This window comes from Mus caroli, chromosome 6, assembly GCF_900094665.2.
Source record: "Mus caroli chromosome 6, CAROLI_EIJ_v1.1, whole genome shotgun sequence".
Lineage (NCBI taxonomy): Eukaryota > Metazoa > Chordata > Mammalia > Rodentia > Muridae > Mus > Mus caroli.
Window position 1 is genome coordinate 129618268 of NC_034575.1, and position 16854 is coordinate 129635121.

The 16854-nt window shown below is 36.2% G+C and overlaps 1 pseudogene across 1 annotated transcript in view; it reads left to right on the plus strand.

The window, feature by feature from the left end:
- Positions 1-3428: 3428 nt before the first annotated feature.
- LOC110295818 overlaps positions 3429-16854 on the plus strand; it is a 41777-nt pseudogene continuing 28351 nt past the window's right edge. The window contains exon 1 of the transcript XR_002378110.1: positions 3429-3581. The product of XR_002378110.1 is annotated as a proline-rich protein HaeIII subfamily 1 pseudogene (transcript). The remainder of the gene's footprint in view (positions 3582-16854) is intronic.

Below are 16854 nucleotides of genomic sequence, written 5' to 3' on the forward strand. Positions count from 1 at the left end.
AAAGAAAGAAAGAAAGAAAGAAAGAAAGAAAGAAAGAAAGAAAGAAAGAAAGAAAGAAAGAATAACCAAACCAGGAGCTCATTCTTTGAGAAAATCTTCAAGATAGAGAAACCCTTATACAATCAAACCAGAGAGCACAGAGACAGTGTCCAAATCAACAATTCAGACATGAAAAGAGAGACATGTCAACAGAAACTGAGGAAATTCAAAAAAATCATGAGATCCTACTACAAAGGCATATATTCAACAAAACTGGAAAATCTGGATGAAATGGAGAGGTTTTTTTTTAGAGAAACCAGGTACCAAAGTTAAATCACAATCAGATAAATGATCTAAACAATCCCATAACCCCTAAAAACGTAGAAGAAGTAATTAATAGTCTCCCAACCAAAAAAAGCACAGGACAAGATGGGTTTAGTGCAGAGTTCTATTAGACCTTCAAAGAAGACAATACACTTTAAATTATTCCACAAAATAGAAACAGAAGAAACACTACCCAGCTCATTCTATGAAGACACAATTACTCTGATAAGTAAACCACACACAAAGACCCAGCAAAGAAATAGAACTTCAAAACAATTTCCCTCATGAGTATCCATACAAAAATACTGAATAAAATTCTCACAAACTGAATCTCAGAACACATAAAAACATTCATCCATCATGATCAAGTAGGCTTCATCTTATGGATGCAGGGATTGTTCAATATATAAAAATTCATCAATGTAATCCACTATATAAACAAAGATAAAGAAAAAAACCACATGATCATTTCATTATATGCTGAGAATGAATTTGACAAAATGCAATACCCTTTCATGACTAAAGTCTTGGAAAGATCAAGAATTCAAGGCTTATACCGAAACATGTTAAAAATTAGTATACAGCAAACCAGTAGCCAACATCAAACTAAAAGGAGACAAACTTGAAGAAATCGCACTAAAGTCAGGGACTAGACAATGCTATCCACTCTCCCCTACCTGTTCAATATAGTACTCAAAGTCCTAGCCAGACCAATTAGACAATTAGTGGAGGTCAACAGGATACAATTTGGAAAGGAAGAAGTTAAAATATCATTACTTGCAGACGATATGATATCATATGATATAATTGTATACTTAAGTGATCTCCTAAACTCCTAAATTTGATAAACAACCTCAGCAAAGCTGTTGGATATAAAATTAATTCAAATAAATCATTGGCCTTCCCTTACTCAAAGAAAATAAGACTGAAAATGAAATTAGGGAAACAACATCTTTCACAATAGTCACAAATAATGCAAAAAATACCTTCGTGTGACTCTAACAAAGCAAGTGAAAGTTCTGTATGGCTAGAACTTTAAGTCTCTGAGGAAAGAAATCATAGAAGATTTCAGAAGATGGAATGATCTTCCATGCTTATGGTTTGGTAGAATTAATATACAGTGAGGATGTGGAGAAAAAGGAACACTCCTCCATTGATGGTGGGATTGCAAACTGGTACAACCACTCTGGAAACCAATTTGGAGGTTCCTCACAAATTGGACATAGTAATGTCTTAGGAACCAGATATACCACTCCTGGGCATATGCCCAGAGAATGTTCCAAAATGTAGTAATGACATATTTTCCACTATGTTCATAGCAGCCTTATTTATAATAGCCAGAAACTGGAAAGAACCCAGATGTCTTTCAACAGAGGAATGGATACTGGAGATGTGCATTTACATAATTTAGTACTACTCTCCTATTAAAAACAATGAATTCATGAAGTTCTTAGGCAAATGGATGGGACTAGAAAGTATCACTCTGAGTGAGGTAACCCAATCACAAAACAACATACATGGTATGCACTCTCTGATAAGTGAATGTTAGCCTAGAATTTCACAATACCCAAGATACAATTAACAGACCACATGAAGCTCAAGAAGAACGAAAAGCACAGTGTAGATCCTTTTTCTCATTCTTAGAAGGGGGATCAAAATACACATGAGAGGAGATACAGAGACAATGTTTGGAGCAGCAACTGAAGGAAAGGCTATCCCGAGTGAGTATCCCATCTGGGTATCTATTCCATTTACAGTTGTCAAACCCAGACACTATTGTGGATACCAACAAGTGTTTGCTGATAGAAGCCTTATATATCTGTCTCCTGAGAGGCTCTGTCAGAGCCTGACAAATACAGAAGTGGATGCTCCCAGTGGTCATTTGGACTGAGCACTGGGTTCCCATTGGAGGAGTTAGAGGAACTACCCAAGGTGCTGAAGGGGTTTGTAGCCTCATAGGAGGAACAACAATATGAACCAACCATTACCGCCAGAGCTCCCAGGGACTACATGACTAATCAAAGAGTAAATATAGAGGGACCCATGGTTTCAGCTCCATATATAGCACAGGATGGCCTTGTGGGACATCAGTGAGATGAGAGGCCCTTGGGCTTGTGAAGGCTCAATGCCCCAGTGTAGGGGAATTCCAGGACAGAAAACAGAACTGGGTATGTTATTTAGTTGGGGGAGTGTTGGGATAGGGAAAGGTTCGAAGAGGAAATGAGGAAACGGGATAAAATTTGAAATTTAAATAAAAATAATATCTAATAAAAATATGGAAATAATTTTAAAAGTCCATTATGCTGTACAGACTAAGCAAGAGAAAAAAAGTGGAACATGTTTGCCAGGTACCAGGTGCCTGGCTTATGGACAATTGCTGGAAGAAATTACAAGAAGAAATCATGAGAAAATACTAATTAACTGAGATTATTCTCAGCCCTGAACTTTCAGGTTCAAGAAAACCCAGAAAGAAAGACAGCAATCAGAAGTTCTATGCTGATTATTTTATTAATGCAGAGAAGCTCCAGTTCTGATGTTTCATGGCTGTGTAAAACACTGTGAGGGAGCCATCTCCTTACTCAGTTTCTGAAATTAAAAAATGTATGCAGGGTACAGAGAGAACATGACATCTTAGTCACTAATAATATGAATATGCTGAAAGGAGAATGAAAACCAAAGAACAGGTTGAAATCTGTGTATAGTTTTGAATTCATGAATCCCAGTAAGGAGGTAAAGGATCTTAGGGGGAAAAATGGGTCTTCTAGCCAGAAGCATAAAAGACATGCAATAATTTTGGAAAAGCAAATTTGGAGGAGATATTCCTCCAAAAACATATATTCTCTTATGAATATAAAATTTTATAATTAATAAAAAATATTTAATATTGGGTCTAGGACAATGTTATGACTACATATTTAGGTTGGTTACATTCTATGGTCTGAAATATAGAAAAGTTTTGTTCCCAGCCACCCAACAGAGGATAAATATGATTGTATCTGTCACTGAATTCTGGTTTAGTGAGGTCCCTGGTGTCTGCAAAATTGAGGACCTGGTGGTGGGCCTTGTGAGTTTCCAGCCAGAGGGGGTCTTTGCTGAGGGCCTCCTGGTAGTGGTGGGCCTTGATGATGTCTTTGCTGTGGTCTCCTGGTGATGGTGCACTTAAGGAGGTCTCTGCTGTGTGCCTCCTAGTGAGTGTGGTACTTCAGGGGGTATCTGTTGTGGACCTCCTTGTGGTGGTGGTCCTTTTGGAGGTTTCTGCTGTGGGCCTCCTTGTGGGGGTAAGTATTGACCTTGAGAAGGTCTCTGAGGGGTTGGCTTTGAGGAGGTCCCTGCTGTGAGCCTCCTGATGAAGGTAAGTCTTGGTGGTTCCCATTAACAGGTGGTCTTGGTTGAAATTCTGAAGGAGGTGGCCTCTGATTGGGGATCTGGTTTTGGTTCTGAAGTTCTGAGTGATAAAAGCAAATAATAGATGAGGTTAGTCATGCCTGACTTTGTTCTCCTTTATCTCAATGACCCTTTCACACAGCTTCTTTTCTAGATAGCAACCTCTTTATAGTTTCAAGAAAAGCTCCTGTTAAAACATGGTCTTTGGATGATGAACAACTACACATAATGCAGTTTTCAGAGTATTCAGGACCAATTTCCCCAGACAAATTAAATCAAGTAAATCAGTTCATACATGGAGGTTCTGTTACCTGTTATATTTTGGGGAAAACTGGCTTTTGTGAATCCATGTCAAATCACTAAGTTTCATGGTAAAATTCAAGCAGCTTGTTCAGAAGATTGGATGCATGTTGAGGAACACTATGAGGGGGAAGAAGAGTCTAAAAGTCACACACCGTAAAGGGGTTCACTGAACAAATTCATCATAGGTTATGATCAATGGGCTTAATACATTTCTTTGAGTATTTAGTCACAAAGAAAAGAGACACTAACAGATTTGTTGACTTTTTCTGTTTAAATCAACTGAAATATGTGTTGGAAGAAGACAATGAGGAAATCTTGTTTCCAAAGAGGAGTCAAAACCAGGACACTGCACCTAAATATTATCTCCTGGCAGCCACTCCTGTGTTGTAAAAAAGGTAAATTGCTCCTGTGCTCAGGAAATTCAGACTTCTGTTTTATTGTAATTTTCTGACCTCTCCTTAATGATCCTTATTTTCAAAGTTGGAGAAGTTTTGTCTGAAAACCTGTGAAACTTACATTCATTAATTCATAAAAAGATAAATGACAATACAGTGTAGAGTTATAAAACTCCCTTCTTCCTCAAGACAGATAAGGAAGTTAAAGTTTTGTTGGTATTTGTCTGATGTTATTGGGAAACAGTGTTGACAGATGACCATTGTGAAGCAAAGCAAAGGATAGACTCAAAGTCAGTTCACATAAGCAACCAGCATCGTACAGTTAGGAAGAGATTTCACAAAAATCTCATTTTCAGAGCAAATTTTAACCACTCTTATGAAAATGATCAGGTAGCAGTATTTTTCAGCATCTCTGGTGAATATTTTGTTGAGTTTCAACCACTAAGTAACAACATATAATTTTCTTTTGGTAGTCTCCATTTTACTTAGAATCATGCTGCTTACACTGATAAGTCATCTATCTATCTATCTATCTATCTATCTATCTATCTATCTATCTATCTATCTATCATCTATCTATCATCTATCTGTATTCTTTCTCTATGTAATTTAAAATATATGCCTCTTCATTATTTTATTCCAATCTTCTACCTTTCTGTCTTCTAAAAGAAATTGTATAAGAATAACTAATTGAATAGATGGTTAAACACTCACTGATAATACATTAGAATGTTGAATGAGTGTGAAAAAATGAAAATTGGGAAGATGTTATTTTTCAGCATAATAGCTTCAGGTTAGTAAAGTCAGTTGCCATACTCCAAATGGCTGTTATATGTGTTTTTCTGTCATCTTCCCTTGATGAACAGTACAGCAAGGTGACTGGTATATGAAGTTTATGTAAACTACAATATTGTCTTCAAATCTGAGACTATTTTTAAAAACTGAAACACTGTGTGAACTCACTCATCTCTCATTACCTGTCCTCTATCCCATCTCTCGCCTATTCTGCTGTGCTGTCTCCTAATCTTTAAGTAGAGTCAGAACACCCATACCCAAATTCTCATACCTTCACAGAGTTCCTTAGCAGAGCTCAGTTGCCAGTGTCCCTATTCTAAATGGTACAACAGTAAGAGTAAATTAGGAAAAAATAATCATGTGTAAGAGACTGGCTTAGATATTGAAGGTAAAGACTACAATATATGAATTACTCATTGTATTTTCTGACATTATATCTGTATTACTGTGCATTGGGATAGGACTAGTGTATGTCCACCTTTGTTCATATTGTAGTAATGATAACTGATTATGGTTGATTTATCTGATTAGAAGCATTGCTTAAGCACCATCACTTATATATGTCCTTTTATATACTATAATCAGTTAAGTGATAGATTTGAGGCCATTCATATACAAATTTCAATTACAACAAGACCCTTTGAGTCCCTAACATTCTAAGATTCAATAAGAGTTCCCATTATTCTGTTGATCTAACCTAATAACAACATTGGCTATTAAAACATGAAACCTAATATATCCCTAATATCCCAACAAATGTGGCATCATAACACATATGGGGTTTGCAATGAGTCAATATCTTGAATCTATAATTCCATCATTAGTTGTTTGACCATTTTATATTTTCATAGAGAAGCTGCCCTTTCTAAATTGTTCTATTTAAGTTCCTTATGGTTAGAATTAGGGAGCTGAACATTGCAGCAACTCTCTTATTCAACTCTCTTGTCCCACTCAGTGGTACAAATGTATACACTTATCATGGTTTTCAATGTCAGTAATAGGCTCAGGCCTCAGAATAGCATTCAACACAAGTTGTGTGTAACTTTCTGAAAGCACATCATCTCAACATTCTCTTTCTGTATATAATTTATTTTTATTTTTACTTTTACTTTTATTAGGACAAAGTCCTCTATGTATTTTGTCTTACTCCCAGAAAATTCTCAGAGACCTGAAGAAAACTCTTTAACTTTTATCTTCACATTAAGCATACTCAAAATATGGGCTAGTCATGCTTATGTTTTACATTTCGATATTTTTGTCTATTTCTATTTCAAAAATAGGGGGCTGGTGAGATGGCTCAGTGGGTAAGAGCACCCGACTGCTCTTCCGAAGGTCCAAAGTTCAAATCCCAGCAACCACATGGTGGCTCACAACCACCCATAATGAGATCTGATGCCCTCTTCTGGTGCATCTGAAGACAGCTACAGTGTACTTACATAAAAATAAATAAATAATAAAAAAAAACAAAAACAAAAATTGTTCACCAGATGTGTTCTTTCCAAAAGATTTTCTTTTGTGGCCTAATATTTCTTACTTAAAAGAAATCCTGCCTTTATTGTTATGTCTTAACAATTCTTTCTCATGCTTTTCTTGGAAGACTTTTATTTTTAACATCTCTTAACTTAAGATATCTGTAGAAACTTTTGTCTGATTCCTAGGTTTAGTATAGTCTATGTGGCAATTTTGTCGTACTTCCTTAGAGGAAAGTTAGGAGGAGCCACAAAACAGATAAACCCAGACTTGTGACACTTGTGCATTGTGGGTCACTTGGTTCTGATCTATGCTTGTCAGTCAGGTCTTTTCTACCTGATTGAAGAAAATCACTTAGAAAGGTTCCCTCATCAATGGACTATGTATACTACATACTATGTGACCCTTAAACAATGACCAGTGCATGGTAACATTTGTGGTGTAATTGGACCTGTACACTAAGGGAACTTTATTTGCAGTTCACAAATAACTTTTGGTTATGCTAAAAACAAATTGTTTTCCTGTTTTTGTGGAATTTATGAGAAGTAGGGTTTTCTTAAAATAGACAGGACCCTCTATTCATCAACACACCATGGCCTGTGACTCCTATAAAAAACTACACAGCAAGGGAGCCTGAAGATAAGTTGTCATGTTTAGGTTGTCACAAAAACAAAACAAAAAACAAAACAAAAAACAAACAAAAAAAAAAACCTCACAGTCATGAATCAAGCAATGAGAAAGCTAGTACTGAATGATGACATGCTTGGAGAGTGAGCCTTTTCCTTGACTTTTTGAAAACAGGAACATAACTGTTGATTCTTCCAAATCCCACTCAGCTCAGGACATTTCACTGACCTTCTTAGTTTCAACAGTTTGTGAAAGAGATCAGTGTATCATTAAGGAAAAATATCGTCTGTGACCTCAACAGGTAATACTGAGGCAGGAAATATAAAAGAGCTGAGGATGTATTTAATGCCTTATACAGTACTACAGCTTCCTTTAACTTGTATAAGTAATGTTAAACCATGAAATCTTAATGACGACATTCCCCATCTTTAGGATATCGTTCTATGATTGTATGCATATTCATATGTATATTCTTATATATTAGTTTATCTATACCACATATTTTAAAGTCATGCAGAGTACATATAAAGATGTTATAAACATAAAATATATGATTTCTTTATCTTAAGCCTAATCTATTCTTTATTATTTTGGTATGGATGCAAAGGAAAAGCTTCACATCCTTTGGCACAAAAATACCCACTTGCACATGAACTCTTTGTCTTCAAGACTAGTAAAATTTGGTGTGTGAACCAAATTCCACAGACACCACTTACTTCATGCCTTTGACATTGGTCATATGTGGATTGCTTGGTGCATATATGTGTGTGTGTCATATAATACCCATTCCTTATAAAGACATAGTCAATTAAGTTTGGCTGTTTATTAATTGCTCCTATTCTTTTCTATTTTAGCAACTAGCATGTGTTCTTTGAATTTTTGATTCATTTCTATAATGCCTCTAATCATGGCCACTTATTCCTCTCTCACATGAAGGCCAGATAGAGAAGAGAATTATAAAACCTGGTAACAAGCAAGACGCCCTAAGGCACTCAGTAGAACCAGCCACCTCATCCTAAAAACCAGCAAGTCCATTGCTACCTACCAGAGGTGGGTATAGTTCAGAGACCTTATCTCGGTCAGCATCCTCAGTAATCAAGAGTACACTGACAGATAGGATTTGAATATTTTTTCTTGAAACTTCAACTCGAGTAATTTTTAAAACACAATATGAACTTGCTCAACCTTAAACACATTGGCATTACATAGTTTGGGGTCATTATACCATTTTGATATTCTGTAGTAGCATGGGAAATGTATTTTTTGTATATTACTCAAGGTAATGTGAGTGTTTGGAACAATAATCAGTCCATGTTAATCAACATTATCTTGTTCATTTGTTCAAAATTAGTAGTGTTCTTCTGTTGTGCCCACCTCGTCTGGCAAGGAAAACACAACACGGTCAGATTCTTCTCAACAGCTTTATTGCAGAAACACCTTGATGACACGGCAACCCCGGGAACCCAGGGAGGACTCCTGATATACACCCCAGCACAGAGAAAAGCTTTGTGTCCTCCTGGGATTGGTCAGTCTGCTGGCACCTTAATTTGCATGCACCCCCTAGGGAGGTCTTGGCACCAGATTCAGGCTAGCATCTGCGCAGTGGTGTTGTTTATGGCCACGGTGTACCGGAAACCAGCGCCATCTTTTAGGCATCGGCTGCCTACATTCTTCCTAAACTCTAGGACCTCTTTAATCAGGCCAGAAGTTAAACCCTTAAGAATTCAAAATGGTCACTTCAGGTCTCTGGTACATGAGACCATAATGCTGTGCTGTTAAATGTGGCTCCTCTGTCATTGACAAGCTAATCACTTATTATTAGACCTTCAAGCTGGCCAGTGTATTTACTAATATATCACATGTAACCACAATTCTAAACATGTCATATAATTTGTAATAAATTTTTGGGAATGCAAGTCAGGTTCATTTAGGCCTGCCTACATTCAAATTTTTTTGTGTGTCCAATCATGGCCTTGAGTTTCTGGTTCTTCATTTACCCACTCTCCAAGTTCTGTAATTATAGGCATATGTCATCACCACCAGGTTATATGGAATGTTTTTGTGCTAATGCTAAATAACCAATAAAATATGTTTTCTTAAGATTATCAGCCACAATTTAGAGTGCACAATGTGTTAGGTAATTTCCAATTACCAGCTTTGGCATATGTGGTGTGGTATGTCCAGTTAAAGAGCCAGGGTGAGTATTTGCTGAGAGCAGTTGACAGAAGTGTGTTCATATCCTCATTGGGACAATAGCCAATGATTAGAGAAATTATTCATAATTTCTTTCTCTGAGAAAACAAAGCTTAACTGACTGGGAATAGTACTCCCTTTGTCCAGAGAAAAAGTTTGAACTATTTTAACTCTTTGGGGCTAGTGAAAAACAAAAAATGAGAAAATTCATACATACAAATATACATACATATTCCATGAGTAAATGAAGTAAAGCCACAATTCATTAAATTCATATGTACAAATACATACATGCATGCATGTAGACTGATAGAAAGATGGACAGACATGCATATTCATACTGAGAATAGATAAAGCAAAGCTCCAGCAAGCAGGCTCAGAGCATTTTGCACATAAACGTATATACATATACACATATGCACATATACACACATTTCTGGTGGGTTAATGATACATTTTTCCAAAAAGTAAATCCAAGCATTTCACACATACACATACTTACATACATACATGCACATGATGGACAGAAAATGCTCCATCACACCCAAACATGCTCTACATAGATACATACATATATATTTTGATGTTTGGAGAAATGTTCAGACACACTCTAACACAACTTTAAATATATGAATATGTATACATACATGTATACACATATACATACATACTTGGAGGGTGCAAGGAACAATGTTCCAATCTCAGAATATTTTTTTCATCCACAGCTCATAAATCCCAGCAAAGTTTTTCAAGTATGACTATGAAAAAAACATTATCTTCCCCAATACATTTACAAGTAACAATACCACATAAAACAGGTAAAGAAAATGAATTATTCCCAAGAACTTCTTCATTTTTATAATTAAGCAAATTGTTATAGATTAACAAAGTGTGAGCATGCAACATAGTTTTCTCAGCCAGTTTTTCTTACTGGCAGGCAGCAATTTACAGATATAAAGAAGGGACTACTAATATAATTATTTAACTTTAAAAGTAATCTTAAAATAGTCTTAAAAGAATCACAAATCTTACATTAAAAAGAACCCAGTCAGGTCTACTCTACTCATCAGCAATCCTTATCAAATCATATGAGGAATCTGAAGACAACAATGGGTATAAGATATCAGTCATCAGTAGTCTTGCCTCAGTGAGAATCTGGTTAGATAGAACTAGCAATGTTCCTGTTCTCTGAACATAAAACATCCCTAGTTTAACTAATAAGACTCTCATTTTCTGAACTTGATTTATTCCCTAAAATTTTCTATATCAGAGCCTGTAGCAAAAACAGCTTAAGCCAGCTTCACTCTTAGTTTTATTTTTCCAATTGTTTTTATTAAGGGTGTGGTCATAGCTCAAAATCTACATCTCTAAGTTTGTTCCTAGGGTCATAATTGATTCATTCATATTCTGGAGCAAAATAGCCTGAAAGAGATCAAGTACTAACATTGTGAGTTGGAGAGACTTTGCCCACTGATGGGGCTGTGAACCCCATTAGAAATTTCATACAATTCTTACATTAAGGGGAATGTGAAGGCAACAGACAGAGCAGAATTTCCCAACAGCATGAGGTCCTTAGGACACTTAGTTTTCAGGGTTATCCCTCAAACAAGGGACACCCACTGTGGTTCTAAGTGGTAGGCAGCACTCCATGAGTTCTAAAGCCATTTGTCATTCCTGTCATGTTCTTTAGCAGGTAAATTGCAAGAATGAAAATCAGGACCAAATAGGGAAGTGCCAAGAGCAGAGAAATGCAAAAAGGCATGGACTTGTACCTACATTGTTTATAGATGCCATAAAAAATGGAAAAAAAATAATCTTAATATACTTTTGCTATATCTTTCTTTTGTGATATTTTTTTCTTTCAGAAAATGAAAATGGTATTACAAGAATACTATTTCTGACCACATCTCTATGTATGAAAATGATTTATTCTGTAATTTGAACACCTTAGAAACAGTTTATGAGCACCTAAATCAGCGAGTCTTCTGCCTTTCGACCTATCCATATCCAAAAAGCAGCTGCAAGTGTTTTATATATTTAGTATATATATATATATATATATATATATATATATATATATATTTAGTATATATATATATATATATACACACAATATATAAAATGCATATTACATATACTTGTATTATATATGTACTTGTATGTTGTGTATAGCCCTGTGGCTAATTATATTTGATGTTAATTCCTTTCTCCTGTGAGTGGTTGAGAAGAAGGAATGAATCAGCAATCAAGTGATTTCCTGTAAACCGCATTCCCACCTTAATTTATAAAATAAAGAGCTGATGATTGGGCAGATAAAAGGAAAGGTCAAGTAGAAGGCAGGGGGGGTGAGAGAAGTAGAAAATGAAAGAGGGAGAAGATTCAGAGGAGGAGGAAGAAGAAAAGCAGAGCAGAAGCACATGGCCTGGTTAAACTTCAATTTGTAAGGGGTCTCAGATATGGAAGATGGTAGGATAGTGCTATAGATCTGCCAAATCTAACTGCACAGCATGAATTTATATTAACTGGGTTGTGTTTTTATTGCCAGGGCATATTTGGATGGATATTACCCTCAACCCAAGTACATTGTCTTTAACTGATATTTGTATATTATATACATATATATGTATATCATAAATTCCTTTTTCACAAATTTTATTAGATATTTTCTTTATTAACATTTCAAATGTTATCACATTTCCCAGTGTACCCTCAGAAAATCCCCTATCCCCCCCCCATGCTTCCTAACCCATGCACTCCCATTCCTTGTCCTGGCATTCCCCTATACTGGGACATAGAGCCTTCACAGGACCAAGGGTCTCTCTTCCCATTGATGACCTACTAGGGCATCCAATGCTACATATACAGCTAGAGTCAAAATTTCCACCATGTGTTTTCTTTGATTTGTGGTATAGTCCCAAGGAGCTCTGGGGGTACTGGTCTTGATGTACCAACTATGGGGCTTCAGAACCCTTCAGCTCCCTGGGTACTTTCTATACCTCCTTTATTGGAGACCTTGTACTTCATCCAATGGATGACTATGAGCATCCACTTTTATATTTGCCAGACAATGGAAGAGCCTCCCAGAAGACAGTTCTATCAGGCTCCTGTTAGCAGGGTCTTGTTGGCATCTGCCTAGTATCTAGGTCTGATGCTTGTTTATGGGATGGATCCCCAAGTGGGGCAGTCTCTGGATGGTTATTCTTTGTTTCAGGCTCTATCTGATCTTTGCTCTGTAGCTCCTTCCATGGGTATTTTGTTCCCCTTCTGAAGAGGATTCTGTGCTTTTGGCCTACTATTCACTTATCAGTGAGTGCATATCATGTGTTTTCTTTTTTATTTGGTTACCTCACTCAAGATGATATCCTCCAGATACATCCATTTGTCTAAGAATTTCATAAATTCATTGTTTTTAATAGCTGAGTAGTACTCAATTGTGTAAATGTACCATATTTCTGTATCCATTCTTCTGTTGAGGGACATCTGAGTTCTTTCCAGCTTCTGGCTATTATAAATAAGGCTACTATGAACATAGTGGAGCATGTGTCCTTATTACATGGTGGAGCATCTTCTGGGTATATGCCCATGAGTGGTATTGCTGGATCTTCCAGTAGAACAATGTCTAATTTTCTGAGGAACCGGCAAACTAATTTCCAGAGTAGTTGTATCAGCTTGCAATCCTACGAGCAATGGAGGTGTGTTCCTATATCTCCACATCTCACCAGCATCTGCTGTCACATTAGTTTTTGAACTTAGTCATTCTGACTGGTGTGAGATTGAATCTCAGGGTTGTTTTGATTTCCATTTTTCTGATGTTTGTTCATTCTTGATCTTAGAGCACAAGCCATTGGAGTTCTGTTCAGGAATCTTTCCCCTGTGCCCATATCTTTGAGGAACTTCCTCACTTTCTCCTCTATAAGTTTCAGTGTCTAGTTTTATGTGGAGTTCTTTAATCCACTTGGACTTAAGCTTTATGCAAGGAGATAAAAACTGATGAATTCACATTTGTCTACATACTAACCGCCAGTTCAGCCAGTACCATTTGGTGAAGATGCTGTTTTCTTCCACTGGATGATTTTAGCTCCTTTGTCAAATATCAAGGGACCATAAGGTGTGTTAGTTCATTTCTGGGTCTTTAATTCTGTTCCATGGATCTACTTGTCTGTCAGTGTACCAGTACCATGCAGTTTTTATCACAATTGCTCTGTAATACAGCTTGAGGTCTGGAATTGTGATTCCACCAGAGTTTCTTTTATTGTTGAGAATAGTTTTTGCCATCCTAGGATTTTTGTTATTCCAGATTGTCAATTGCCCTTTCTAACTGTGAAGATTTGAGATGGAATTTTGATGGGTTTACATTTTATCTGTAGATTGCTTTTGGCAAGATAGCCACTTTGATTATATTAATTCTGCCATTCCATGAGCATGGGAGATCTTGCCATCTTCTGAGATCTTCATTTCTTTCTTTCTTCAGAGAATTGAAATTCTTCTCATACAGATCTTTCACTTCCTTAGTTAGAGTCACACCAAGGTATTTTATATTTTTGTGACTATTTTTAAGGGAGTCATCTCCATAATTTCTTTCTCATCCTGTTTTTCTGTTGTGTAGAGAAAGGACACTGTTATTTTGTTTTTGTGGTTTTTGTTGTTGTTATTGTTGTTGTTGTTATTTTAGCTAACTTTATATCCAGCTACTGCACTGAAGTTGTTTATCAGATTTAGGAGTTCTATGGTGGAATTTTTGGGGTCACTTATATGTACTATCATATCATATGCAAATAGTGATATTTTGACTTCTTCCTTTCCAATTTGCATTCCTTCGATCTCCTTTTGTTTATTCATTCTGGCTATGCCTTCAAGTACTATATTGAATGGGTAGGGAGTGGGCAGCCTTTTCTAGTCCCTGATTTTAGTGGTATTGCTTCGAGTTTCTCTCCATTTAGTTTGATGTTGGGTACTGGTTTGCTCTATATTGTTTTATTATGTTTAGGTATGGACCTTTAATTCCTGACCTTTCTAAGACTTTTATCATAAAAGGGTGTTGGACATTGTCAAATGCTTTCTCAGCATCTAATTAGATATCATGTGTTTTTTGTGTTTGAATTTGTTTATATAGAGGATTATATTGATGGATTTCCATATATTGAACCATCCTTGTATTCCTGGTATTAAGTGAACTTGATTATTGTGGATAATCGTTTTGATGTGTTCTTGGATTTAGTTTACAATAATTTTATTGGGTATTTATGCATCAGTATTCATAAGATAAATCGATCTAACATTGTGATGATTTGTATATTCTTGGACCAGAGAGTGGTACCATTTGGAGGTGTGGCCTTGTTGGAATAGGTATGACCTGGTTGGAGTAGGTGTGTCGCTGTGGGTGTGGGCTTAAGATCCTCATCCTACTTGCCTGTAAGTCAGTCTTCCACTAGCAGCCTTTGGATAAAGACACATGAACAAGCCCGCTCATTCAGTCAACAGGTTTTCTAGCAGGGGAATGAGGACTACAAAGAAAAAGGACAGTTAGACAACATTATAGCTTGACCTCTGTCAATTCTGAGACTGAAGGCAAATTTTTATTTTCCAACCCACTTTTAAATGCCACTTTAATTACATACAAGTATTTTGGGCATGCACTACAATAAGGAACAAAGCAGCAGTATGCTAAGGAACTACTAACAAAGCAGCAAGCAAAGTCCTGTGATTACTCCTGATAGTTGTTAAAAAAAAAGGGGCTTATAATAATAACCCAAATACTTGAGATACTTCCTTGTCCAAGCCCAAAAATCTTGCCTGAGGCCTAGTTCCACCCTAAGACTAAAATTTCTGCCTTATCCTACTTCACTATCACAGCCTAAAGTTAGGCTTATCTTGCCCTAATGTCAGATTCTTGCCTGCGGTTACTTCCTTGTCCTAGGGCAATGTCCAATTCCTGTCTGAGGCCCACTTCTTTGTCCTTAGCCAATGTCAGACTCCTGTTGAGCAGTACCCCAAAAGGCTTTCCACATAAATATAAATTTCAGCTCTGCCTAGGCCGTGCCTGCCTGGATATTGATATGCTCACACCTTGATGATGATGGACTGAACCTCTGAACATGTAAGCCAGCCCCAATTGAATGTTGTTTTTCATAAGACTTATCTTGGTCATGATGTCTGTTCACATCAATAAAACCCTAATAAAGACAGAAGTAATATGTCTTTGTTGGATATTTGTGTGGTTTAGGTATCGGAGTAATTGAGGCATCATAGAATGATTTGAGTAGAGTACCATCTGTTTCTATTTTGTGGAATTGTTTGAGAAGAATTGGAATTAGGTATTCTTTGAAAGTGTGATAGAACTCTGCATTAAACCCATATGGTCCTGTTTGTTTGTTGTTTTTTGTTTGTTTGTTTGTTTTTTGTTTGGGAGACTATTAATGACTGCTTCTATTTCTTTAGAGGATATGGGACTGTTTAAATCGTTATTATTATTATTTGTATTATTATTTTTTTCTATCAGAATAAAATGTACTGCATCAATGACATTCTTAAAAAGGAGGTGCCAGACACAATCTGCTTGTAAGAAAATGGATGCACAAGACTAATAAGCAGGAAGTGTTTGTTCTGATATGAAAATTATTATAATGAATGGATCCAGCTCACTGTAAAGATATCTTAACTCTTTGAAATAAAAGGTACACCCTGAGCCATATCTGAACTTCTAGTGAAGTGTGGTTATAAAAGTTGCTGTATGTATCATATTCCATTTTATTAAAGTGAGGAAAGAAATTTTTAAAAATTATTTTTATTATATTGAAATAAAATTTCATCATTTCATATTTCCCATAATTCCCTTAAATCTTCCTTTCTCATTTTAAATGTATGATTTCTTCTTTCATTGCTACATAGATAGATATAGATATGGATAGATATCTATAATAGGTGTGTGTGTGTGTGTGTGTGTGTGTGTGTGTGTGTGTGAATGTATATAAAGCAGCTGTGTCCTAGAATTTGCTGAAGAATTGGTCCACCTAGATATCCTCTGAGATATTATTTTCTGGTGGAAACTGTTATATATATTTTCTTAAAAATCAAATTGCCACTTCTATATTGAAAGGATGCCGGTATATTTTCCTAATTTAAAAATTACTTATGGGTGCTGGTGACACATGCCTTTAATCCCAGAACTTGAGAGGCAGAGGCAGGCAGATTTCTGAGTTTGAGGACAGCCTGGTCTACAAAGTGAGTACCAGGACAGCCAGGGCTATACAGAGATACCCTGTCTCAAAGAAGAAAAAAAAAAAAAAATTACTAAGTGTTTTATAATAAGACTAAAAAGAATATGTGGGTTATACAAATGCCTTAATAGCTGATAAAATTTTATATTTGCCAATTTAAAGTTTTA